Below are 27,831 nucleotides of genomic sequence, written 5' to 3' on the forward strand. Positions count from 1 at the left end.
TGGACATTTACTGTATTTGCAGTTCATTATCCATGCGGCGGGAAACCTGAGATTCCCTCCCACCTGAGCAGTTTGAAATAGTCACAGCCCACCTGTTCGAATCAACCTATGACCTTTCGTTATAATGTGAAGACAGATTCCTGTGTCCAATTAACAATGAGATTGTAGGGCCCTTTGTAGTGTACTGTATGTTGTGTATATAAGAACAGCCAGCCTGGGCCAGCTCAGTCTTCTCTCCACAAAGGTTTTCATCATTGACTAACTAGAGAGCTGGTTCCAGGACTGCGCTAGCGATCATTCCCCACGTGTGTAAGTTCTCTGTGACCAACTTATTCTCTGTCTGTATTTGCCATACTCTCTCTCTCTCTCTCTCTCTCACTGTTATTGTTTAGGATTAAGACGCTATTGTATATTTATGTCCAGTTATTCTGTTTAGGTGTTTTATGTTAGTGCTGTAGTGTATAAGCTGTTAACTGTTTTCCCCTTTTTACATAGCTAAACCTCGTTAGTAAAGGTGTTGGAACCTCAGCAAGGTGTCCGTGTTTCTCTAGCTAGTATAGAGGGTTTCTGAGCGTCTCAATCGCTCAATCAGCTTTTATATAATAGAGGTTAATCAGCGTTACATTGTGTTAACATTACTAGACCATGGTTTACAGTATAGGCTTAGCCTTTCAGTGTGTTGCATACAAGGTTTACTGTGTGTCATCCTGTGAGCGTCTGCGCCGCTCATGTTCCTCTCGTGGACACAGCGTCCGCTACGCTAGTAGCGTAGCATTACGGTGCTCGGGCCGCCTATAGCGTGCTCGATACCCAGCGTAAGCCGTGAGCGAACGTGCCGCTCGTGCGTCTCGACCACGGCCTAGCGTCTGCTACGCTAAGTGCGTACCATTACGATACCCCGTACGCCCATTGCGTACTGAGTCTCTTACCAATATATAGTGAATGTTATAAGATAAATAATTAGCTTTATCACCACCCAAATCGAACTCTTTCTGCACATGTTATATCTGCCACACCTGCAGTGCACATGGTTTTGCTCATTAGCTAACAAATTGGCTGCTGCGATCAGATCTGAATTAGGTCGTATGTTGGAGATAAAGTAGGTGCTGCTAATAATAATAATAATAATAATATATCTTCTATGTATATGCCACCAAAAGGATTCTGTAGTGCTTCACATGGGTAAAGCATACACCCCATAGAAAATACAGAACTTGTTTCTATGCCTTTTTGCTCCAAATTACGCTGCTCAATGAAAATATTGTCAGTTTGAAAGAAAAACTTAAAGTTCACAATAATGTAATTTATATTAACATTTTCTGGACCAAGCACTATACACTAACACATAACTGTCAGCCAGACAAAAATCATCTTATGCCCCAAACTCCATCTCATTTTAAGATACAGTGGCACAATTATCCAAAATCATGGGGAAAAATCTTCAGAATTTAAACAATTCTCTGATTTCCAGTTGATGACACCTATTTGACGCATTTTCTAAACAAAGTTGCCAGGAAAGTTTTGAATAAAAAGAAAAAAGAAAAAGAAGACTCTTGTGTGGGCGCACTCTTGAGAATACTATAGGAAGAGTTAGGTCATATCTAGAGTTAAAATCAATATACTTTATTGGATATCATTAAAATTATTGTAGCTCAGACAAAATCGACAACAAAGTGAGACAACACATATAAAGTAAAACTTCAGTCTATGGTCCATCAGGTTTATACTGATATTGAAAATTCATATCAGTTTGTTTGAATCATTTGGACCTTATCTAGACATATATTACATCTAGACCCCTTGGGTCTATTACCAACTCACAGGTATAAAACAAGTAAATATCTCAGGTTAGAACTATGTACTGTAGATTTAAGAGGCATAAGAGCTGATAGTATCTTACTGTCCAGGAGTGAATCCTATATGTAAGCACAAATACTCATATCCATCTGAAGGAAGAGATATCTGTTTCCTTGGTTAAGCCTATTGTTGAAAGAATGTAGAAGTAGAAATAGGCATCAAGTGGTAAATCTGCTGTCAATGATAGACACGGAGTGTGTCAATGATCCTTATTTCTACTAAACTAGGTCTTCCCAGGAGGTCTCCCATCCAAGTACTGACCAAGCCCGACACTGCTTCGCTTCCAAGATCGAGCGGGTCGGGCGTTGACAGTGTGGTATGATAGTAGAAAGACAGCCCCTAACTCCGGAATCATTGATGAGAGTTCACCTAGTAGAAAAGTGAGGTGAGCAAGGGTAGGCGAACAGCAAGAAGAAAAAATAAGAGATGCATCTGCTGTCAGCGTTAGACACAGGCGTGGAAAAATGGCCCTATATCCAGGTCATATCCTGATGAATCACTGAGAGAGTCCATGGAATAGTATAGAATGAAATCAGAGGTGCTAAGGTTCTGTGGAAAGAACTGAACCCTGCAATATTGATATAGACTTAATATTCTGCTTAGTATTCTGTAGGTGCTGGATGAGCATTCTCTCCTAAAGAATGGAGGTTTGTCCTCACCTGAATAGTGGACATATAAAATACGCTTAGTTATGTGACACTATTAATGGATAGTCACGAGCTGATGACGTAATTCAATTATGATGCTATTGCTTAAATTGGCTGTAGAAACTCAGAAAATTCGTTCTGGTAACAATAGAAGTATAGGAAATTCTCTGATGCCTTAATTTAGGGAAGCTGTGATCTAGAAAATTACTCAATGATCTCAATAATAACGGATGATAATTATGAGCCTACTGAGGATATCACTGGTCACAAAATCCCCTGTTTGAGTCTCCTGAGCCTTAGTGCTTTACAAGTATGCAGGGTCAGTAAATCCGACCAAAATAATAATAATTATTGTGAAATTAATACTTAATTGTGGATGCCAGCTAATGAAAAGTGCTAACTGCACAGAAAACAAACAACTGCTATATTCAGTGTTACTGGTGATAAAATACCAAATTTTCAACAATGTTGCAAATTTACAAAATGTATCACCAGCTGCTACATAGTAAAATTGAGACTGTTGATAGTTGCCACATGAATGAAATTTATAAACATGTGTAAAAATAAAGAAACAAATGCCAACTATGTTGCAGGCCCCTCGATTAATTACAGATGAACCTGTAGTAAAATGCCTTTGAGTTAAGTTGCCCTATGGGGAGCACCATCCTGCAGGGAAACATACACAATGTAATCCCTCACAGCCAGGTGCATCAGTGCATAGATATCTGCATAAAAGGTAATGTAGAGGAGGCAATATTACCCGTGGTTGTAGATGTCTGGGCGACGGAAGATGCGTTTCGCCGCAATTCAGGCTTGGTCGCCTTTGAATAAATATTTCCTGGTTTTCTTTCTTCGCTCACCAACACAACGTTACTTTCTATCTCTGACTTTCTCCGTGTCTCCATACATCTCACTCAGTGCTGTATGTTGGCATGTATTTGAATAATCACCTTTTAGACACAAAGCTGGATGTGTTCTACTCGGGCACTGGACACCTTCCAACTCTGCAACACCACCCCATAAAATATTACCTTTCAACTTGCCATTACGAAAGTTTTTTTTACTGTGTTTTGTACTATTTTTTAGTTGTGTGTGTTCTTGATGCAGTATACCAGCTGCTGACTGAAGCTTGACATTCTGAGCATTTCTAGAAGTACAATTACTTTATTTAGAATACATATTATTATTATTATTATTATTATTCTCAGGAAAACAAGTAAAACACAATTTATTGATCATTCTAATCAATACTTTTGGGAGTGTTTGAGACTGTCTAATGAGTACTTGAATACTTGAGGAATGTTATTGTTAAAAACTGACTAAGGGGTATATTTACTATGGTGCAGGTTTTAAGAAATGAAGAAGTTGCCATGGCAACCAATCAGATTGTACTTATCGTTTATCTAGCACCTTCTAGTAGATATTAGCGGGAATCTGGTTGCTATGGGCAATACCTCCACTTCTAAAAACTTGCACCTTTGTAAATAAACCCATATATCCATAACATAGTACTTTAGATGAATGTTTCTAAATTTAGGTTTCTTTTTGGCCTTTCTGTCTTAGAAAAGAAGATTTTTGTAATATTGATATTTTGTAAAGGATTATTGTTATGGTGACCTTTCCTTAATTGTAGAATGATCTGTTTTCTTAAAAGTAATCTAGCTGATCATTGAATAATAAAGAATTCTAGGGACATCTGTAACGCATAGCAAATCACTAGCTTGGCACAACACCTTGTCTAGTAGGTTTGCATGCCATCTTACGAGGGGTGTGCAATAAGTTTCCGGATGTGCAGTGCATAGGTAGATCTGACTCACATAGGCAGTCTGACTGATTGTGAACTGTAATCTCTGACTAAAATTTCTCTAACGTCCGTAGAGGATGCTGGGACTCCGTAAGGACCATGGGGATAGACGGGCTCCGCAGGAGACATGGGCACTTTAAGAAATACTTTGGATCTGGGTGTGCACTGGCTCCTCCCTCTATGCCCCTCCTCCAGACCTCGGTTTGATACTGTGCCCAGTGGAGACTGGGTGCATTTCAGGGAGCTCTCCAGAGTTTCCTGTAAAGAAAGTATTTTAGTTTGGTTTTTTATGTTCAGGGAGCCTGCTGGCAACAGACTCCCTGCATCGAGGGACTGAGGAGAGAGAAACAGACCCACTTCTCTGAGTTTCAGGGCTCTGTTTCTTAGGCTACTGGACACCATTAGCTCCAGAGGGATTGGTACGCAGGTCTCACCCTCGCCGTCCGTCCCAGAGCCGCGCCGCCGTCCTCCTCGCAGAGCCGGAAGATAGAAGCCGGGTGAGTATGAGAGGAAAAGACTTCAGAGGCGGCAGAAGACAGCTTGATCTTCATAGAGGTAACGCACAGCAGTGAAGCTGTGCGCCATTGCTCCCATTCACCTCACACACATCGGTCACTGTAAGGGTGCAGGGCGCAGGGGGGGCGCCCTGGGCAGCAATAGAAACCTCTCCTGTGGCAAATGTACATATATACATGTACAGCTGGGCACTGTACATGTATATAAAGAGCCCCCGCCATGTTATTAAGAATTTTGAGCGGGACAGAAGCCCGCCGCCGAGGGGCTTCTCCCTCAGCACTCACCAGCGCCATTTTTCTCCACAGCACCGCTGAGAGAAAGCTCCCCGGACTCTCCCCTGCTTGATACTTCGTGAAAGAGGGTTTTTAAGTAGAGGGGGGGGGGGGCACATAATGGCACATATACATACTTGAAAAGCGCTACTGGGTAAACATTCTGTGTTTTTTCCTGGGTCATATAGCGCTGGGGTGTGTGCTGGCATACTTTCTCTCTTTCCAAAGGGCCTGGTGGGGAACCTGTCTTCAGAAAAGAGCTTCCCTGTGTGTGTGTGTGTGGTGTGTCGGTACGCGTGTGTTGACATGTCTGAGGTTGAAGGCTCACCTAAGGAGGAGGGGGAGTGTATGAATGTAAGGTCTCCGTCGGCAGCGCCGACACCTGACTGGATGGATATGTGGAATGTTTTAAGTGCTAATGTTAATTTATTGCACAAAAGATTAGACAAAGCTGAAGCTAGGGTACAGTCAGGGAGTCAACCCATGTCTTTCCCAATGTCGCCGGGACCTTCGGGGTCTCAGAAGCGCCCACTATCCCAAATAGTAGACACAGATACCGACACGGATTCAGACTCCAGTGTCGACTACGATGATGCAAAATTACAGCCAAAAGTGGCTAAATGTATTCCATATATGATTATTGCAATAAAAGATGTTTTGCATATCACAGAGGAACCCCCTGTCCCTGACACGAGGGTACACATGTATAAGGGAAAGAAACCTGAGGTCACCTTTCCCTCCTCACATGAGCTGAACGAATTATGCGAAAAGCGTGGGAACTCCAGACAAAAAACTGCAGATTCCCAAAAGGATTCTTATAGCGTATCCTTTCCCGCCAAAGGACAGAATACGGTGGGAATCCTCCCCTAGGGTAGACAAGGCTTTGACACGCTTATCAAAAAAGATAGCGCTCCCATCCCAAGATACGGCTACCCTCAAGGACCCTGCTGACCGCAAGCAGGAGGTTACCTTGAAGTCCATTTACACACATTCTGGTACGTTACTCAGACCGGCAATTGCGTCGGCCTGGGTTTGTAGTGCTGTAGCAGCATGGACAGATTACTTATCAGCGGATATTGAGACCCTTGATAAGGATACCATTTTAATGACCCTAGGGCACAGGTTCTCAAACTCTGTCCTCAGGACCCCACACAGTGCATGTTTTCCAGGTCTCCTCACAGAATCGCAAGTAAAATAATTAGCTCCACCTGTGGACCTTTTAAAATGTGTCTGTGAGTAATTAATACACTTGTGCACCTGCTGGGTTACCTGCAAAACATGCACTGTGTGGGATCCTGAGGTTTGAGAACCTATGCCCTAGGGCATATAAAAGATGCTGTATTATATATATGAGGGATGCTCAAAGAGACAATAGTTTACTGGGTTCCAGAATAAACGCTATGTCTATTTCTGCTAGGCGAGTCTTATGGACCCGACAGTGGTCAGGTGATGCCGACTCAACAGAGGCATATGGAGTTTTTGCCTTACAAGGGTGAGGAATTGTTTGGAGAGGGCCTCTCGGACCTAGTCTCCACAGCTACGGCAGGTAAATCGAATTTCTCTGACGTCCTAAGTGGATGCTGGGGACTCCGTAAGGACCAAGGGGGATAGCGGCTCCGCAGGAGACAGGGCACAAAAGTAAAAGCTTTAGGATCAGGTGGTGTGCACTGGCTCCTCCCCCTATGACCCTCCTCCAAGCCTCAGTTAGGTTTTTGTGCCCGGCCGAGAAGGGTGCAATCTAGGTGGCTCTCCTAAAGAGCTGCTTAGAGTAAAAGTTTTGTTAGGTTTTTTATTTTCAGTGAGTCCTGCTGGCAACAGGCTCACTGCAACGAGGGACTTAGGGGAGAAGAAGTGAACTCACCTGCGTGCAGGATGGATTGGCTTCTTAGGCTACTGGACACTAGCTCCAGAGGGACGATCACAGGTACAGCCTGGATGGGTCACCGGAGCCGCGCCGCCGACCCCCTTGCAGATGCTGAAGAGAGAAGAGGTCCAGAAATCGGCGGCTGAAGACTTCCCAGTCTTCTTAAGGTAGCGCACAGCACGGCAGCTGTGCGCCATTGCTCTCAGCACACTTCACACCAACGGTCACTGAGGGTGCAGGGCGCTGGGGGGGGCGCCCTGGGCAGCAATGAAAGTACCTATGCTGGCTAAAAATACATCACATATAGCCTCTGGGGCTATATGGATGTATTTAACCCCTGCCAGGTTGTCAGAAAAACGGGAGAAGAAGCCCGCCGAAAAGGGGGCGGGGCCTATTCTCCTCCGCACACAGCGCCATTTTCCTACACAGCTCTGCTGCTAGGAAGGCTCCCAGGCTCTCCCCTGCACTGCACTACAGAAACAGGGTTAAAACAGAGAGGGGAGGCATTTTGTGTGGCGATATTATAATATATTAAGATGCTATAAGGGAAAACACTTATATAAGGTTGTCCCTGTATAATTATAGCGTTTTGGTGTGTGCTGGCAAACTCTCCCTCTGTCTCCCCAAAGGGCTAGTGGGGTCCTGTCCTCTATCAGAGCATTCCCTGTGTGTGTGCTGTGTGTCGGTACGTGTGTGTCGACATGTATGAGGACGATGTTGGTGAGGAGGCGGAGCAATTGCCTGTAATGGTGATGTCACTCTCTAGGGAGTCGACACCGGAATGGATGGCTTATTTAGGGAATTACGTGATAATGTCAACACGCTGCAAGGTCGGTTGACGACATGAGACGGCCGGCAAACCAATTAGTACCTGTCCAGGCGTCTCAAACACCGTCAGGGGCTTTAAAACGCCCATTACCTCAGTCGGTCGACACAGACACGGACACTGACTCCAGTGTCGACGGTGAAGAAACAAACGTATTTTCCATTAGGGCCACACGTTACATGTTAAGGGCAATGAAGGAGGTGTTACATATTTCTGATACTACAAGTACCACAAAAAAGGGTATTATGTGGGGTGTGAAAAAACTACCTGTAGTTTTTCCTGAATCAGATAAATTAAATGAAGTGTGTGATGATGCGTGGGTTTCCCCCGATAGAAAATTATTGGCGTTATACCCTTTCCTGCCAGAAGTTAGGGCGCGTTGGGAAACACCCCCTAGGGTGGATAAGGCGCTCACACGCTTATCAAAACAAGTGGCGTTACCGTCTCCAGATACGGCCGCCCTCAAGGAGCCAGCTGATAGGAGGCTGGAAAATATCCTAAAAAGTATATACACACATACTGGTGTTATACTGCGACCAGCGATCGCCTCAGCCTGGATGTGCAGCGCTGGGGTGGCTTGGTCGGATTCCCTGACTGAAAATATTGACCCTTGACAGGGACAGTATTTTATTTACTATAGAGCATTTAAAAGATGCATTTCTATATATGCGAGATGCACAGAGGGATATTTGCACTCTGGCATCAAGAGTAAGTGCGATGTCCATGTCTGCCAGAAGATGTTTATGGACACGACAGTGGTCAGGTGATGCAGATTCCAAACGGCACATGGAAGTATTGCCGTATAAAGGGGAGGAGTTATTTGGGGTCGGTCCATCGGACCTGGTGGCCATGGCAACAGCTGGAAAATCCACCTTTTTTACCCCAAGTCACATCTCAGCAGAAAAAGACACCGGCTTTTCAGCCTCAGTCCTTTCGTCCCCATAAGGGCAAGCGGGCAAAAGGCCAGTCATATCTGCCCAGGGGTAGAGGAAAGGGAAGAAGACTGCAGCAGGCAGCTCCTTCCCAGGAACAGAAGCCCTCCACCGCTTCTGCCAAGTCCTCAGCATGACGCTGGGGCCGTACAAGCGGACTCAGGTGCGGTGGGGGGTCGTCTCAAGAGTTTCAGCGCGCAGTGGGCTCACTCGCAAGTGGACCCCTGGATCCTACACTTAGTATTCCAGGGGTACAGATTGGAAGTTCGAGACGTCTCCCCCTCGCAGGTTCCTGAAGTCTGCTTTACCAACGTCTCCCTCCGACAGGGAGGCAGTATTGGAAACAATTCACAAGCTGTATTCCCAGCAGGTGATAATCAAAGTACCCCTCCTACAACAAGGAAAGGGGTATTATTCCACACTATTTGTGGTACTGAAGCCAGACGGCTCGGTGAGACCTATTCTAAATCTGAAATCTTTGAACACTTACATACAAAGGTTCAAATCAAGATGGAGTCACTCAGAGCAGTGATAGCGAACCAGGAAGAAGGGGACTATATGGTGTCCCTGGACATCAAGGATGCTTGCCTCCATGTCCCAATTTGCCCTTCTCACCAAGGGTACCTCAGGTTCGTGGTACAGAACTGTCACTATCAGTTTCAGACGCTGCCGTTTGGATTGTCCACGGCACCCCGGGTCTTTACCAAGGTAATGGCCGAAATGATGATTCTTCTTCAAAGAAAAGGCGTCTTAATTATCCCTTACTTGGACGATCTCCTGATAAGGGCAAGGTCCAGAGAACAGTTGGAGGTCGGAGTAGCACTATCTCAAGTAGTTCTACGACAGCACGGGTGGATTCTAAATATTCCAAAATCGCAGCTGATTCCGACGACACGTCTGCTGTTCCTAGGGATGATTCTGGACACAGTCCAGAAAAAGGTGTTTCTCCCGGAGGAGAAAGCCAGGGAGTTATCCGAGCTAGTTAGGAACCTCCTAGAACCAGGCCAAGTGTCAGTGCATCAATGCACAAGAGTCCTGGGAAAAATGGTGGCTTCTTACGAAGCGATTCCATTCGGCAGATTTCACGCAAGAATTTTTCAGTGGGATCTGCTGGACGAATGGTCCGGATCGCATCTTCAGATGCATCAGCGGATAATCCTGTCTCCAAGGACAAGGGTGTCTCTTCTGTGGTGGCTGCAGAGTGCTCATCTACTAGAGGGCAGCAGATTCGGCATTCAGGACTGGGTCCTGGTGACCACGGATGCCAGCCTGAGAGGCTGGGGAGCAGTCACACAGGGAAGAAATTTCCAAGGAGTGTGGTCAAGTCTGGAGACTTCTATCCACATAAATATACTGGAGCTAAGGGCAATTTACAATGCTCTGAGCCTAGGAAGACCTCTGCTTCAAAGTCAACCGGTGCTGATCCAGTCGGACAACATCACGGCAGTCGCCCACGTAAACAGACAGGGCGGCACAAGAAGCAGGAGGGCAATGGCAGCAAGGATTCTTCGCTGGGCGAAAAATCATGTGATAACACTGTCAGCGGTGTTCATTCCGGGAGTGGACAACTGGGAAGCAGACTTCCTCAGCAGGCACGACCTCCACCCGGGAGAGTGGGGACTTCATCTGGAAGTCTTCCACATGATTGTGAACCGTTGGGAAAGACCAAAGGTGGACATGATGGCGTCCCGTCTGAACAAAAAACTGGACAGGTATTGCGCCAGGTCAAGAGACCCTCAGGCAATAGCAGGGACGCTCTGGTAACACCGTGGGTGTACCAGTCTGTGTATGTGTTCCCTCCTCTGCCTCTCATACCCAAGGTACTGAGAATTATAAGACGGAGAGGAGTAAGAACTATACTCGTGGCTCCAGATTGGCCAAGAAGGACTTGGTACCCGGAACTTCAAGAGATACTAAGAAGGGACTTGCTTCAGCAAGGATCATGTCTGTTCCAAGTCTTACCGCGGCTGCGTTTGACGGCATGGCGGTCAGGGCATTCCGGAAGAGGTCATCCCTACCCTGGTCAGAGCCAGGAAGGAGGTGACCGCACAACATTATCACCACATTTGGCGAAAATATGTTGCATGGTGTGAGGCCAGGAAGGCCCCACGGAGGAATTTCAACTCGGTCGATTCCTGCATTTCCTGCAAACAGGAGTGTTTATGGGCCTCAAATTGGGGTCCATTAAGGTTCAAATTTCGGCCCTGTCGATTTTCTTCCAGAAAGAATTGGCTTCAGTTCCTGAAGTCCAGAAGTTTGTCAGGGGAGTACTGCATATACAACCCCCTTTTGTGCCTCCAGTGGCACTGTGGGATCTCAACGTAGTTCTGGGATTCCTCAAATCACATTGGTTTAAACCGCTCAAATCTGTGGATTTGAAATATCTCACATGGAAAGTGACCATGCTGTTGGCCCTGGCCTCGGCCAGGCGAGTGTCAGAATTGGCGGCTTTGTCTCACAAAAGCCCATATCTGATTGTCCATTCGGACAGGGCAGAGCTGCGGACTCGTCCCCAGTTTCTCCCTAAGGTGGTGTCAGCGTTTCACCTGAACCAGCTTATTGTGGTACCTGCGGCTACTAGGGACTTGGAGGACTCCAGGTTGCTAGATGTTGTCAGGGCCCTGAAAATATATGTTTCCAGGACGGCTGGAGTCAGGAAAACTGACTTGCTGTTATCCTGTATGCACCCAACAAACTGGGTGCTCTTGCTTCTAAGCAGACGATTGTTAGTTGGATGTGTAGTACAATTCAGCTTGCACATTCTGTGGCAGGCCTGCCACAGCCAAAATATGTAAATGCCCATTCCACAAGGAAGGTGGGCTCATCTTGGGCGGCTGCCCGAGGGGTCTCGGCTTTACAACTTTGCCGAGCTGCTACTTGGTCAGGGGCAAACACGTTTGCAAAATTCTACAAATTTGATACCCTGGCTGAGGAGGACCTGGAGTTCTCTCATTCGGTGCTGCAGAGTCACCCGCACTCTCCCGCCCGTTTGGGAGCTTTGGTATAATCCCCATGGTCCTTACGGAGTCCCCAGCATCCACTTAGGACGTCAGAGAAAATAAGAATTTACTTACCGATAATTCTATTTCTCGTAGTCCGTAGTGGATGCTGGGCGCCCATCCCAAGTGCGGATTGTCTGCAATACTTGTACATAGTTATTGTTAACTAAAACGGGTTATTATTGTTGTGAGCCATCTTTTCAGAGGCTCCGCTGTTATCATGCTGTTAACTGGGTTCAGATCACAGGTTGTACAGTGTGATTGGTGTGGCTGGTATGAGTCTTACCCGGGATTCAAAATCCTTCCTTATTGTGTACGCTCGTCCGGGCACAGTATCCTAACTGAGGCTTGGAGGAGGGTCATAGGGGGAGGAGCCAGTGCACACCACCTGATCCTAAAGCTTTTACTTTTGTGCCCTGTCTCCTGCGGAGCCGCTATCCCCCTTGGTCCTTACGGAGTCCCCAGCATCCACTACGGACTACGAGAAATAGAATTATCGGTAAGTAAATTCTTATTTTTTTGCCTTATATTCCCTCACAATCTAAGAAAGCGCCTCATTATCAAATGCAGTCCTTTCGTTCAAATAAAAGCAAAAGAGTATGTGGATCGTCCTTTCTTGCCAGAGGTAAGGGCAGAGGGAAAAAGCTGCACAAGACAGCTAGTTCCCAGGAACAGAAGTCCTCCCCGGCCTCTGCAAAATCCACCGCATGATGCTGGGGCTCCCTTGAGGGAGTCCGCTCCAGTGGGGGCACGTCTTCGACTTTTCAGCCACATCTGGGTTGACTCACGGGTGGGTCCCTGAGCAATAGAAAGGGATACAAGCTGGAATTCGAAGAGGTGCCTCCTCGCCGGTTTTGCATATCGGCGCTACCGACTTCTCCCCTGGAAAGGGAGATAGTGTTACATGCGATTCACAAATTGTGTCTTCAACAAGTGGTGGTCGAGGTTCCCCTGCTTCAAAGAGGGAAGGGGTACTACTCAACTCTGTTTGTGGTCCCGAAACCGGACGGTTCGTCAGACCCATTTTGAATTTAAAATCCCTGAACCTTTACTTAAAACGGTTCAAATTCAAAATGGAATCGCTCAGAGCGGTCATCGCCAGCCTGGAAGGGGGGGATTTTATAGTATCTCTGGACATAAAGGATGCATACCTGCATGTTCCCATATATCCTCCTCATCAGGCGTACCTGAGATTTGCGGTACAGGATTGTCATTACCAATTTCAGACGTTGCCGTTTGGGCTTTCCACGGCCCCGAGAATTTTCACCAAGGTAATGGCGGAAATGATGGTGCTCCTGCTCAAGCAGGGTGTCACAATTATCCCGTACTTGGATGATCTCCTCATAAAAGCGAGATCACGGGAGAAGTTGCTGAACAGCGTATCACTTTCACTGAAGGTGTTACAGCGACACGGCTGGATTCTCAATATTCCAAAGTCGCAGCTGAATCCTACAACTCGTCTGCCCTTCTTGGGTATGATTCTGGACACAGACCAGAAAAGGGTTTTTCTTCCGATAGAAAAAGCGCAGGAACTCATGACTCTAGTCAAGACCCTGTTGAAGCCAAAACAAGTGTCAGTACATCATTGCACTCAAGTCCTGGGAAAAATGGTGGCGACGTACGAAGCCATTCCCTTCGGCAGGGTCCATGCAAGGACTTTCCAATGGGACCTATTGGACAAATGGCCCGGGTCACATCTGCAAATGCATCAGCGGATCACCCTGTCCCCCAGGGCCAGGGTTTCTCTCCTGTGGTGGCTGCAGAGTGCTCACCTTCTAGAGGGCCGCAGGTTCGGCATTCAGGATTGGATCCTGGTGACCACGGACGCGAGCCTCCGAGGTTGGGGAGCAGTCACACAGGGAAGAAATTTCCAAGGCCTTTGGTCAAGTCAAGAGACTTGTCTTCACATCAACATCCTGGAACTAAGGGCCATATACAACGCCCTACGTCAAGCGCAGACCTTACTTCGCGACCGACCAGTTCTGATCCAGTCAGACAACGTCACCGCAGTAGCTCATGTAAACCACCAGGGCGGCACAAGGAGCAGAGTGGCGATGGCGGAAGCCACCAGGATTCTTTGCTGGGCGGAGAATCATGTAAGCGCACTGTCAGCAGTGTTCATTCCGGGAGTGGACAACTGGGAAGCAGACTTCCTCAGCAGACACGACCTGCATCCGGGAGAGTGGGGACTTCATCAGGAAGTCTTCGCACAGATTGCAAGTCGGTGGGGACTGCCCCAAATAGACATGATGGCGTCCCGTCTCAACAAAAAGCTACAAAGGTATTGCGCCAGGTCGAGATCCTCAGGCGGTAGCTGTGGACGCCCTAGTGACACCGTGGGTGTTCCAGTCGGTCTATGTATTTCCTCCTCTTCCTCTCATACCCAGGGTGTTGCGAATAATAAGAAAAAGAGGAGTGAGAACAATACTCATTGTTCCGGATTGGCCACGAAGGACCTGGTATCCGGATCTGCAGGAAATGCTCACAGAAGATCCGTGGCCTCTTCCTCTAAGACAGGACCTGTTGCAACAGGGTCCCTGTCTGTTCCAAGACTTACCGCGGCTGCGTTTGACGGCATGGTGGTTGAAGGCCGGATCCTAGCGGAAAAAGGTATTCCGGATGAGATCATTCCTACGCTAATAAAGGCTAGGAAGGACGTGACATCTAAACATTATCACCGAATATGGCGAAAATATGTTTCTTGGTGTGAGGCCAGGAATGCTCCTACGGAAGAATTACATCTAGGCCGTTTTCTTCACTTCCTACAAACTGGAGTGAATTTGGGCCTAAAATTAGGCTCCGTTAATGTTCAGATTTCGGCCTTATCTATTTTCTTTCAAAAGGAATTGGCCTCTCTACCTGAAGTACAGACTTTTGTGAAGGGAGTACTGCATATTTAGCCTCCTTTTGTGCCTCCGATGGCGCCTTGGGACCTTAACGTGGTGTTAAGTTTCCTTAAGTCACATTGGTTTGAACCACTTAGAACAGTGGAGTTGAAATATCTCACTTGGAAGGTGGTCATGTTGTTAGCCTTGGCTTCGGCTAGGCGAGTTTCGGAATTAGCGGCTTTATCACATAAAAGCCCCTATCTGGTTTTCCATATGGATAGAGCGGAATTGCGGACCCGTCCTCAATTCCTACCTAAGGTGGTCTCATCCTTTCATATGAACCAACCTATTGTCCTGCCTGTGGCTACACGTGACTTGGAGGATTCAGAGTCCCTTGATGTGGTCAGGGCTCTGAAAATTTACGTGGCCAGAACGGCTAGGATCAGAAAAACAGAAGCACTGTTTGTCCTGTATGCAGCCAACAAGGTCGGCGGCCCTGCTTCAAAACAGACTATTGCTCGCTGGATCTGTAACACGATTCAGCAGGCGCATTCTACGGCTGGATTGCCGTTACCAAAATCGGTTCAGGCCTATTCCACTAGGAAGGTGGGCTCGTCTTGGGCGGCTGCCCGAGGGGTCTCGGCACTACAGCTGGGCCGAGCTGCTACTTGGTTGGGGTCAAACACCTTTGCAAAGTTCTATAAGTTTGATACCCTGGCTGGGGGGGACCTCCTGTTTGCTCAATCGGTGCTGCAGAGTCATCCGCACTCTCCCGCCCGTTTGGGAGCTTTGGTATAATCCCCATGGTCCTTACGGAGTCCCAGAATCCTCTAGGACGTAAGAGAAAATAAGATTTTAAACCTACCGGTAAATCTTTTTCTCGTAGTCCGTAGAGGATGCTGGGCGCCCGTCCCAAGTGCGGACTTCTTCTGCAAGACTTGTATATAGTTTTGCTTACATAAGGGTTATGTTATAGTTTTCATCGGTCTTGGACTGATGCTATGTTGTTTTCATACTGTTAACTGGTTAGTATATCACAAGTTATACGGTGTGATTGGTGTGGCTGGTATGAATCTTGTCCTTGGATTAACAAAAATCCTTTCCTCGTACTGTCCGTCTCCTCTGGGTACAGTTTCTCTAACTGAGGTCTGGAGGAGGGGCATAGAGGGAGGAGCCAGTGCACACCCAGATCCAAAGTATTTCTTAAAGTGCCCATGTCTCCTGCGGAGCCCGTCTATCCCCATGGTCCTTACGGAGTCCCAGCATCCTCTACGGACTACGAGAAAAAGATTTACCGGTAGGTTTAAAATCTTATTTTTTGTGATTTTTGCAAATTTCTTAAACAAAAAAAACTAAGAAATCACATGTACATAAGTATTCGCAGCCTTTGCTATGAAACTTAAAATTGAGCTCAGATTCATCCTGTTTCCATCCTTGAGATATTCTTACAGCTTAATTGGCGTCCACCTGTGGTAAATTCAGTTGATTGGACATGATTTGGAAAGGCACACACCTGTTTATATAAGGTCCCACACATGACAGTGCATGTCTGAGCGCAAACCAAGCATGACCTGAAGGCAAAGGAATTGTCTGTAGACCTCTGAGAAAGGATTGTCTCGAATCGCAAATCTGGGGAAGGGTACATGAAAATATCTGCTGCCTGGAAGGTTCCAATGAGCACAGTGGCCTCCATCATCCGTAAATGGAAGAAGTTCGGAACCACCAGGATTCTTCCTAGAGATGGCCGGCCATCTAAACTGAGCGATCGGGGGAGAAGGGCCCTAGTCAGGGACTTGACCAAGAACCCCATGGTCACTCTGTCAGAGCTACAGCATTCCTCTGTTGAGTGAGGAGAACCTTTCAGAAGGACCACCATCTCTGCAGCAATACACCAATCAGGCCTGTATGGTAGAGTGGCTAGACTGAAGCTACTCCTTAGTAAAAAGCACATGGCAGCCCACCTGGAGTTTGCCAAATTGCACCCGAAGGACTCTCAGCCCATGATAAACAAAATTCTCTGATCTGATGAGACAAAGATTAAACTCTTTAGCGTGAATGCCAGGCGTCATGTTTGGAGGAAGCCAGGCACCGCTCATCACCAGGCCAATACCATCCCTACAGTGAAGCATGGTGGTAGCAGCATCATGCTGTGGGAATGTTTTTCAGCAGCAGGAACTGGGAGACTAGTCAGGGTAGAGGGAAAGATGAATGCAGCAATGTACAGAGACATCCTGGATGAAAACCTGGTCGAGAGCGCTCGACCTCAGACTGGGGCGACGGTTCATCTTTCAGCAGGGCAACGATCCTAAGCACACAGCCAAGATATCAAAGGAGTGGCTTCAGGACAACTCTATGAATGTCCTTGAGTGGCCCAGCCAAAGCCCGGACTTGAAACCTGATGGAGCCTGAGAGGTGCTGCAAAGAGAAATGGGAGAAACTACCCAAAGATAGGTGTGCCAAGCTTGTGGCATCATATTCAAAAAGACTTGAACCTGTAATTGCTGCCAAATGTGCATCAACAAAGTATTTAGCAAATGGTGTGAATACTTATGTATATGTGACTTCTTAGTTTTATATTTTTAATACATTTGCAAAAATCTAAAAAAAAAACTGTCATTATAAGGTATTGTCTGTAGAACTTTGAGGGAAAAATTGAATTTATTCCAGTTTGGAATTAGGCTGTAACATGACAAAATGTGGAAAAAGTGAAGCGCTGGGAATACTTTTCGGATGCACTGTAGGCATCTAATTGGGATCCATCCTCTTGGTACTCCATGAAACATTAGGCCTGTGCAAGGTTTCTGAACGCTGTTTGCCCCATCAGCTGACTCAAGAGCAGAAGGCGGCTCTGGTGACTTGGTGCTGCAACATGTTAGCTAGGTTTGATGGCAGTCTCACAAACTCTGTCTAGAACATCCATCATTGGCAATTAATACTGGATCTACAGTTTCGACCCCGAAACCAAACAGTCAAGCCAGTGGACCCCAGTTGGAGTTGGCTGCCACAGAAGTTTCGAGGTGAGCACAGCAGATGGTGACTGTTTTTATGGCCAAGACTGGTCACGTAGCTACCGTAACACCCGTGCAGCAGCACACCATCACTGAGGACTGGAACACCGACCAATGCCTGCCACAAGTTCTGGAATCCATTTCCAGTCTCAATCCAAGAACTTGCGCTTGTGGTGCCCTTCTCCATCACTGCAATGCACCTGCCCACAAGTCCAGGAAAGTGGGGGGGTTTCTGGCCCACGAACGCTTCCAGGAGCCTGTACAGTCAGACATGGTCCCCTGTGACTTCTTCGTGTTCCCCCAAATCAAGTGAAAGATGCATTGGATTGGTTTGAGTCCACTGGAAGCTGTAGTGGAGACCTTCATCCAGCATGTAGAAAACATACCTGCTTTGGACTGGTCCAGCTGTTAAACCAAGTGGTGTGAATGAACGCCACTTTGCAAAGACTCATCTAGTGAATATTTTGAAATAATGTTCACTCTGTTTGTAAATATTGTACATTTTGTGCATCTGGAAACTTATTGAATACCTCTTGTAACGCTTTGGTAGCGATCAGGAAAAGACTTTAGGACTTATTAAATTCTAACCAATATTTTGTTCCGTATAAAATTCCCATTTATCATTTCACATGCATGACTACTGTAGTTGTCTGTTACATTGGACTTTACAATAGGTGTTTTCATCTTTTGGGTTAAACAATTGTAGCTGAACTTTTTGGTGTAATATTAAGGGCCCTACACACTAGAAGACATGACCAGGGCCGGTGCTAGGGTGTTTGGCGCCTCCCTGCAAACTATAAATTTGTGCCCTGTCTCCAATACTTAATAAAGGGACAGCACGCGCATTCAAAAAGGGGTTGTGGTATCACAAGGAAGGGGCATGGCTACACAATAGTACCCCAATTCAAAATACGCCACACAGTAGCACAATTTTATTGTCATTACACTGCATGTAGTGCCCCTATTTCATATTACACCACACAGTACTGCCCCATATTCACGTTATGCTACACAGTAGTTATAATGCCCACAGTATCAGTGCCAATTATACACAAAATGCCCACAGTTTTAGTGCAGCTTATACACATAATGCCCATGGTAGCAGTGCCGCTTATACACAAGCCCACGGTAGCAGTGCCGCTTATACACAAGCCCACGGTAGCAGTGCCGCTTATACACAAGCCCACGGTAGCAGTGGCGCTTATACACAATCCCACGGTAGCAGTGGCGCTTATACACAATCCCACGGTAGCAGTGCCGCTTATACACAATCCCACGGTAGCAGTGCCGCTTATACACAAGCCCACGGTAGCAGTGCCGTTTATACACATAATGCCCATGGTAGCAGTGCCGCTTATACACAAGCCCACGGTAGCAGTGCCGCTTATACACAAGCCCACGGTAGCAGTGCCGCTTATACACAAGCCCACGGTAGCAGTGCCGCTTATACACAAGCCCACGGTAGCAGTGCCGCTTATAAACAAGCCCACTGTAGCAGTGCCGCTTATACACAAGCCCACGGTAGCAGTGCCGCTTAAAAAAATATTCCCAAAAAATTGGAAGCACACACTTGCAAAAGAAGCATTCAGAAATGACTGTACAGAACAAGGTTTTCAAAGAGTTAAACTCACTGTTGTGTCGGGCTGCACTGACCACAGACAAGCTCCCCTGCATCAGCATGTAGAGTGAGAAGTGCTCAGAAACCTGAGTGCAGGGAGAACTGTTCCTTGCTTAAATCACCAGCAGCAGGAACAGAAAGTGAAACTAGACAGCCCGTGTGGATGGCGTTTCAGAGTGTTATAAAGTCCCTCTTGTGTGCTGTACTATACTGGGAGGGGGGAACGGAGGGGAGATTAGTGGGTGGTCTGGAGCTTCATTCTGCGGGCGCCACTGCAGCGCTGCCTGTCACAGGTCTGACGGACACAGTGCAGCCAGCAGCAATAGCGCACAGCAGAAAGGTCTCAGAGCAGGGAGAGCGCCTCTCTAGCCCAGCGCCTCCCTGCCTTACAGACTCTGCTGAGCGGGTAGCGGCGGCTTTGGACATGACCAATGTGAAAGATGAACAATGTAGAAGATTAGCAATTTCCCTTGAACTTCCCAGAGCCCTGACCAACGAAATTGAGTGTGCACACTAGAGGCCCATACATACTGGGCGATATTGAGCTGAAAGCAGCTCACTTTTGGTGTGTTGAGCTGCTTTCAGCTCAAAGCCGCCCAGTGTGTCTGAACAAGCGATGAGCGCTGATGCGTGCTCCCGCTTCATCGCTGGCGGCCGCCGTTCATATATTGGTATTACCAGTAGATGAACGGCGGGGTGAGCCGCTTTCCATAGTGTCCTGCTATGGAATGCCGTTCACCCCCACTGACATCGCTGGGCGCGGGGGGAGGGGGGGGGGGAGTGCTCAGTGTGTACGCACTGAGTGATTTTCAGCCCAGCAATGTCAGCGATCATCGCTGTGCATACAACTTAAGCAATTTTTCAAACAATTTGAAAGACGAAAGATATCTTTGGAATTGGCACCTTTTTTACATATTTTAATATTGGGGAGGCATTTCTGGGTGTGTGGGCAGGGCTGTCGGAGGGGGAACCAATGAAGGTTTTTTTCACCCACTGCCCCACTAATTTCTGTGCCACCAACTTATAGGCCCTACACATTTACCGATACCACTGAAAGATATGAACGATCTCGTTCATCGTTGGTGCCGCCTCGTTCATACCTGCAAGCCAATATGGACGATATCGTCCATATTAGAATGCAGGGTTATGGGGCTGGGTGACAGGGGGAGTGCAGAAACTTCACTCCCCCGTCACCGCCGCTGGGTCGTCCGTATTGGGCAGTTCGCCGGCCAGTCGGGTTATGTGTAGGGTCCATTAATAAACAAAAATCATTATAATGGGTTCAGAAATATAGATATTATTTATAAACCCATTATAATTTTTTTTATTAAGTTGGTAGCACAGTGGAGAGTAGTGGAGCAGTGGGTGAAAAAAACTTCATTGGTGGGAGAAAATTAAGTGGTGGGGCAGTGGAAGACGCTGGGTGTGCGGCTCCCGTCAGCAACTCCGCTACAATCGAGCCGCTGCCGGGGAGGAGGAGCAATGTTCACATCCTGAACATCGCTCATTGCGGCTCCGTACACACATGCTGTGATGAGCGATGTCACAAGTGACATTGCTTACATGGAGCATGCTGCACGGCCAACCTCCGACCACCAAGCAACGAGCGCGGGTGCGCGCATTGTTGATTGGTTGGGCCATACACTAGACCACAGGTTCTCAAACTCGGTCCTCAGGACCCCACACGGTGCATGTTTTGCAGGTCTCCTCACAGAATCACAAGTGACATAATTAGCTCCACCTGTGGACCTTTTAAAATGTGTCAGTGAGTAATTAATACACCTGTGCACTTGCTGGGTTACCTGCAAAACATGCACTGTGTGGGGTCCTGAGGACCGAGTTTGAGAACCACTGCACTAGACGATGTGAACGATATATCGTTCACAATCGTCGTTATCGGCCAGAATAGTCGTCTAGTGTGTATGGACCTTTACAGATCAGATTTCTGACACTTTTCATAATTTTATATATGCCCCCTGTTTTTATAATCAAGCATTTGGATATCTTAATTAAAATGTAATGATTGTAAAATATCTGATACTGTAATATTAGAAATGCGGGAGAAAAAGTGGAAATCAATGTTTGTAGTTATTACTGCAGTATTCTGATGCTAAGGCTTACACTGTTTCTGCCAAATTTCAGTTTCATGTATACATACTATACAATAATTTGTAGTTTAAACAGGCCTATGTCTGGTATCAGTGTTCTGTGCTAACGAACGCTAATTATGTACAGGACCATTTTAATTAGCAGCCACATTAGTGCCATATGCTGTGTGTGATCTATTTATTTTTATGGCAGTTCCCCTGAAATTAATTAAACTGTAGACATCAGTAGGATTTTGTAATTGCATGTTTGACAGTTAAAATATCGGATGCTAAAGCCTCTCAGGGGATTGAACAGGAAAATCTGAAAATGGTAAATTATTTTACTATTAAGCTATCTGGGTTTTCTCCTACCACTTACCAAATCAACAGAAAGCAGTCTCCAGTTCTATTTTTCCTTTAGTAGCTCAGAGGCCAGTAAATTGCTTACAGCGAAATAGAGATTAATCAAAAATCTGAAGAAGCAACTATGCTGTTTTAAATAGAGGCATAGTAGAGCTGTGCCCATCCATGATGCTGACTGTGCTGATTTGTAATCCTGAAAAGTCTAACTCTAAAGAGGTGAATATATTTTCCTTGTACACAGTGTTCAGGAGAAATAATAAACTGGTGAGTAAATAAGCTAGTCCAAATTGACTCTGTATAACAGGAACATAAAGAGGACCGGTGTCCTGCTCCTTTTTCTCCTGGGAGATTGACACTAGTATGCATGATGGTTAGGAATCAGTAGTTCCTACTCACCATGTCCTTACTAGTGTTTCTCACTAATTTGTCATGGAAGAACAGCAGTGCAGTAAGAATTGAATGCAAGTCCAAGTGGTTAGCATTTGCCAAATGCATAAAGTTTCTTCCAGGTGAAAAGGATGCAAGGTGTTCAAAATACACAGGAGACGGGTCCTCGTATTTCTTCTCTTTCCAAAGTTTAGAGCAGTGGGTCACAACTTCAGTCCTCTGGGATCCCTAACAGTGTGTGTTTCCCATGCTTCAGCAGAGGTGTATTCATACCTTGATTTCTGGTCACTGGTGTTGTCCAATGTGTGACATTGCGATCTCACACATGAACACGAATGAACAACCTCAATTTCCCGGGGATGGGGGGGGGGGGGGGGAGGTGGGAGGTGTCTTGTGCGCACTGCCACTGAGGATTGCATCGGCTGCAGCTCCTAGAAGTCAGATTGGGCTCACATTATAGCATGAGCGTTTCTTCCCATTGTAGTGACGTGTGATCACGGTAGGCAGGGGAGGCAGAGCCTGAACGATAAATAAACGATAACTGCATAAATGTCGTTATTTATTTTTAGGTTGAAATCATCCAGTGTGTATGGGGGTAATATTGGTGACCGATGAATGATGCGCGCTCCCGCACGCCGTTCGGTGGTCACCTATATTGAGCTGACATGCAACTCAACCCGTCAATGTCGGGCTGAGCTGCATGTTCGGGAATGCCGACGGTGACATCACGATAACGTTCAGTATGTACGCGCTCTATCGTTCAATGATATAGTCGTCCACTGCCGGCAATTTCCGAATTGCCTAGTGTGTACCCGCCTTTCCTGACTGACACATTTTGAAAGATCCACAAGTGTTAAAATTACTCCACTTGTGATTCTGTGAGGAAACCTGAAAAACATGAAAACTTTCACTGCTGGGGTTCCCTGAGAATTGGAGTTGAGAAACACTGGTAGAGTTTATCTAAATATATTTATTTGAATTATATATACGGCAACTCTCCTAAATGCCGCAAACATTCACAATATATAACATTATTTTTTTTCTTAACCTCTTAGAAGTGTTAGAGCGTTTATCATTTAAGACCTATTTAAGAATGATGTAATAGCCAGATTATGAGTCATATGTCCAAAACCTATAAATATTGTGAGAATTTACGTCTCTAAAAGTTCTTTCTGGGACTGTACTTGTACAGTAACATGCGCTTCAGAAGGTGTAGAGATGCAGTATGGGCAAATTTGACACCTATGAAGACTTTAAACTGACCATACACAGTTGAACTGATTGCCACATGACGTGACAGGATTATGGTCCAGTCTGTCAATTGATCAAATCATAGGGGTGCAAAATGACCAAAGCAGGCTCGTCAGCTGGCTCACTTCCTGCCCACACTGAGGCCTGATTGTTCAGTCCGAAAATGACCACATATGCTGGCCGATAGCGCTCATCTTTCGGAAGCATTTTGCTAAACATCCATTAACTGTCTTTTTGATCTACAGTGAGTATACTGACGTCACATTTGTTGTGGAGCCAAGTGCTTTAAGATCACTTGCTGAATAATAACTGTGACATTGCAGTAGCCAGATAATATTAGGTGATCACATGTTTTTCCTCCTCTCACTCATATCATTGTTCAATGTAACACATATATATCTATATACACTGCTCAAAATAAATAAAGGGAACACTTAAACAACACAATGTAACTCCAAGTCAATCACACTTCTGTGAAATCAAACTGTCCACTTTGGAAGCAACACTGATTGACAATTAATTTCACATACTGTTGTGCAAATGCAATAGACAACCGGTGGGAATTATAGACAATTAGCAAGACACCCCCAATAAAGGAGTTGTTCTGCAGGTGGTGACCACAAACCACTTCTCAGCTCCTATGCTTTCTGGCTGATGTTTTGGTCACTTTTGGAAGCTGGTGGTGCTTTCACACTAGTGGTAGCATGAGACGGAGTCTACAACCCACACAAGTGGCTCAGGTAGTGCAGCTCATCCAGGATGGCACATCAATGCGAGCTGTGGCAAGAAGGTTTGCTGTGTCTGTCAGCGTAGTGTGCAGAGCATGGAGGCGCTACCAGGAGACAGGCCAGTACATCGAGAAGTGTAGGAGGGCAAAAGCCCAGCAGCAGGACCGCTACCTCCGCCTTTGTGCAAGTAGGAACAGGAGGAGCACTGCCAAAGCCCTGCAAAATGACCTCCAGCAAGCCACAAATGTGCATGTGTCTACTCAAACGATCAGAAACAGACTCCCTGAGGGTGGAATGAGGGCCCGACGTCCACAGATGGGGGTTGTGGTTACAGCCCAACACCGTTCAGGACGTTTGGCATTTGCCAGAGAACACCAAGATTGGAAAATTCGCCACTGGCGCCCTGTGCTCTTCACAGATGAAAGCAGGTTCTCACTGAGCACATGTGACAGACGTGACAGAGTCTGGAGATGCCAAGGAGAACGTTCTGCTGCCTGCAACATCCTCCAGCATGACCGGTTTGGCAGTGGGTCAGTAATGGTGTGGGGTGGCATTTCTTTGGGGGGGCCGCACAGCCCTCCATGTGCTCGCCAGAGGTAGCCTGACTGCCATTAGGTACCGAGATGAGATCCTCAGACCCCTTGTGAGACCATATGCTTGTGCGGTTGGCCCTGGGTTCCTCCTAATGCATGACAATGCTAGACCTCTTGTGGCTGGAGTGTGTCAGCAGTTCCTGCAAGACGAACGCATTGATGCTATGGACTGGCCCGCCCGTTCCCCAGACCTGAATCCAATTGAGCACATCTGGGACATCATGTCTCGCTCCATCCACCAAGGCCACGTTGCACCACAGACTGTCCAGGAGTTGGCGGATGCTTTACTCCAGGTCTGGGAGGAGATCCCTCAGGAGACCATCTGCCACCTCATCAGGAGCATGCCCAGGCGTTGTAGGGTGGTCATACAGGCACGTGGAGGCCACACACACTACTGAGCCTCATTTTGACTTGTTATAAGGACATTACATAAAAGTTGGATCAGCCTGTAATGTGTTTTTCCACTTTAATTTTGAGTGTGACTCCAAATCCAGACCTCCATGGGTAAATTAAATTTGATTTCCATTGATAATTTTTGTGTGATTTTGTTGTCGGCACATTCAACTATGTAAAGAACAAAGTATTTAATAAGAATATTTCATTCATTCAGATCTAGGATGTGTTATTTTAGTGTTCCCTTTATTTTTTTGAGCAGTGTATATCCAATCCACGAACCGGCACTCCCTTGTAAGCCAATAGTATCTTGCCAGGGTGCCCTCTTAGGGGCCAGCAGACCCCAATCAAAACAACAGAGGCAGCACTCCTGGGCTCAGTATAAGGTGAAAAGTAAGGTGCTTTACTTCAATGTTTCGGGTACTCTTCTCCCCCCCCCCCCCCCCCCCCACCCTGTCATCATGATACACATAACCCCGACAATTTTTCAAATCAAGCTTGCCAGCTTTAGAAACTATGCGTGGCACGCTACTGCTAGCCATCAACAAGTTAGTCCAGTGCCAGGTCATTGTTTTAGTACCCCTACTACGACGAGGACAGGTTTACTACAGTCTTTTCGTAGTACCAGAACCAGACTGGTCTGTGAGACCCATTCTGAATCTGAAGTCCTTGAATTCAAGATGGAATCTTTGAGAGCGGTTACTGCAGGCCTGGGACAACAGGAATTCCTTGTGTCCCTGGATATCAAGGACGCTTACCTACATATCCCAATCTGGCCGCCTCATCAGGCCTATCTGAGGTTTGCCCTGCTGAACGATCACTAGCAGTTTCAGGCGTTACCCTTCGGCCTGTCTACAGCTCCTAGGGTGTTCACGAAGGTGATGGCGGAAATTATGTTTTAACTCGGGGTCCAGGGGGGGTCAATGTTATTCCATACCTGGACGATCTCCTGATAAAAGCGAGCTCCAGGGAGCTTCTATTGCTCCATATAGATCGCACTATCCAACTTCTGTCACACCACGGGTTGATTCTCAATCTGCAGAAGTCCCACCTGGAACCGTCTCAACGGCTCCTGTTTCTGGGGATGCTACTTGATACTGTAGCACAGAAAGTGTTCCTCCCAGAGGACAAAGTAAGAACACTTCAAGAAATGGTTCGCATGGTGCTCCAACCTGCTCGATTCTCCATTCATCTTTGTATAAAAATGTTGGAAAAGATGGTGGCCTCGTATGAGGCAATTCAATTCCGAAGGTTTCATGCCAGACCGTTCCAATTGGACATCCTGAACAAGTGGTCCGGTTCCCATCTTCAGACGCACCGGATGATTCGGATGTCACCTCAGGCCAGAATCTCTCTCCTGTGGTGTCTACAGTCTTCCAACCTGCTGTAAGGTCGACTCTTTGGGATTCAGGAATGGAACCTCCTCACGACTGATGTGAGTCTGTGAGAGGATGGGGAGCTGTCACCCAGGGGGCGCAGTTCCAGGGCAGGTGGTCTGCCCAAAAGGCCCTTCTTCCAATCAACATTACGGAACTTCGGACTATCTACAATGCTCTGATTCAGGCATCCCCTCTTCTCCGGGATCAGGCGATCCAGGTACAGTCGGACAACGCCACAGCAGTGGCGTACATCAATCGACAAGGAGGAACAAAAAGCAAGGCCTGCATGCAAGAAATATCAAGAATACTCCTCTAGACAGAAAGAAATGCAAGAGCACTGTCCGCGATCTTCATTCCAGGGGTGGACAACTGGGAAGCGGACTTCGTAAGTCGCCACAACCTCCATCCGGGAGAGTGGGGACTACACCCTCAGGTGTTTCAGCAAATCGACAGGTGAGGATGCCCACAGATCGACTTGATGGCTTCTCGTCTCAACAAGAAGATTCGCTGCTATTGCTCATGAACCAGGAACCTGTCGGCGAGCGCAGTGGACGCGCTGACATCGCCTTGGCCTTACCAGCTGGTCTACCTGTTTCCTCCGATTACGCTGATCCCCAAGGGTGCTCAAGCGGATCAGACATCATAGAGTGGAAGCAATCTTGATTGTCCCGGATTGGCCCCGTAGAACGTGGTATGTCGGCTCTTCTGGACATGTCCGTATAGGACCCTTGGCCTCTACCGCTAAGAAGGGATCTTCTTCAACAAGGTCCGTTCATCTACCTGGACTTATGGCGGCTTCGTTTGACAGCATGGAAGTTGAGCGGAACATCCTAGCTCGCAAAGGGCTTTCCAAGAAGGTCATTGCCACTATGGTGCAAGCCAGAAAACCTGTGACGTCAAAACACTATCATATCTGGCAGAGATAAGTCTCTTGGTGCGAGGAACGAACATATCCCACATATTCAACTTGGGAAGGTTCCTACGATTCCTGCAGGCTGCAGTGGATAAAGGCTTACGTCTGGGATCTATTAAGGTCCAGATTTCAGCTCTTTCCATCTTCTTCCAGAAGAAGCGGTCTCTCTTACCAGAAGTTCAAACCTTCTTGCAAGGGGTGCTTCACATACAACCTCCATTCGTGCCGTCAGCTGCACCTTGGGATCTGGATGTAGTGTTCTGTTTTCTACAGTCCTCCTGGTTTGAAACTCTGATGACAGTAGACGATAAGTACCTCACGTGGAAAACATTGATGTTACTGGCCCTGGCTTCTGCTAGGCGTGTCTCAGAATTGGGGGCCTTGTTGTGCAAAAGTACGTACTTGGAGGGTCAGTCCGAGTTGATCGTAGCTGTGCTAAATTTAGCAGAGCTGCGATCAAGCACTCGGACATGCGGGGGGATGCCCAGCACAGGGCTAGTCCGCCCTGCATGTCAGTGGTGCGCCCCCCCCCCCCCCCTGCAGAAGAGCAAAAGCATCGCACAGCG

General features: G+C 46.9%; 1 protein-coding gene and 1 pseudogene across 2 annotated transcripts in view; one reads left to right on the plus strand and one right to left on the minus strand.

Annotated features, from left to right (window-relative positions):
• Positions 1-27,831, plus strand: part of EXOC2 (exocyst complex component 2) — a 546,170-nt gene that overhangs the window by 119,579 nt on the left and 398,760 nt on the right. The window lies entirely within an intron of this gene.
• Positions 2,070-2,187, minus strand: LOC134931509 (5S ribosomal RNA; annotated as a pseudogene).

This window comes from Pseudophryne corroboree, chromosome 5, assembly GCF_028390025.1.
Source record: "Pseudophryne corroboree isolate aPseCor3 chromosome 5, aPseCor3.hap2, whole genome shotgun sequence".
Taxonomy (NCBI): Eukaryota; Metazoa; Chordata; class Amphibia; order Anura; family Myobatrachidae; genus Pseudophryne; species Pseudophryne corroboree.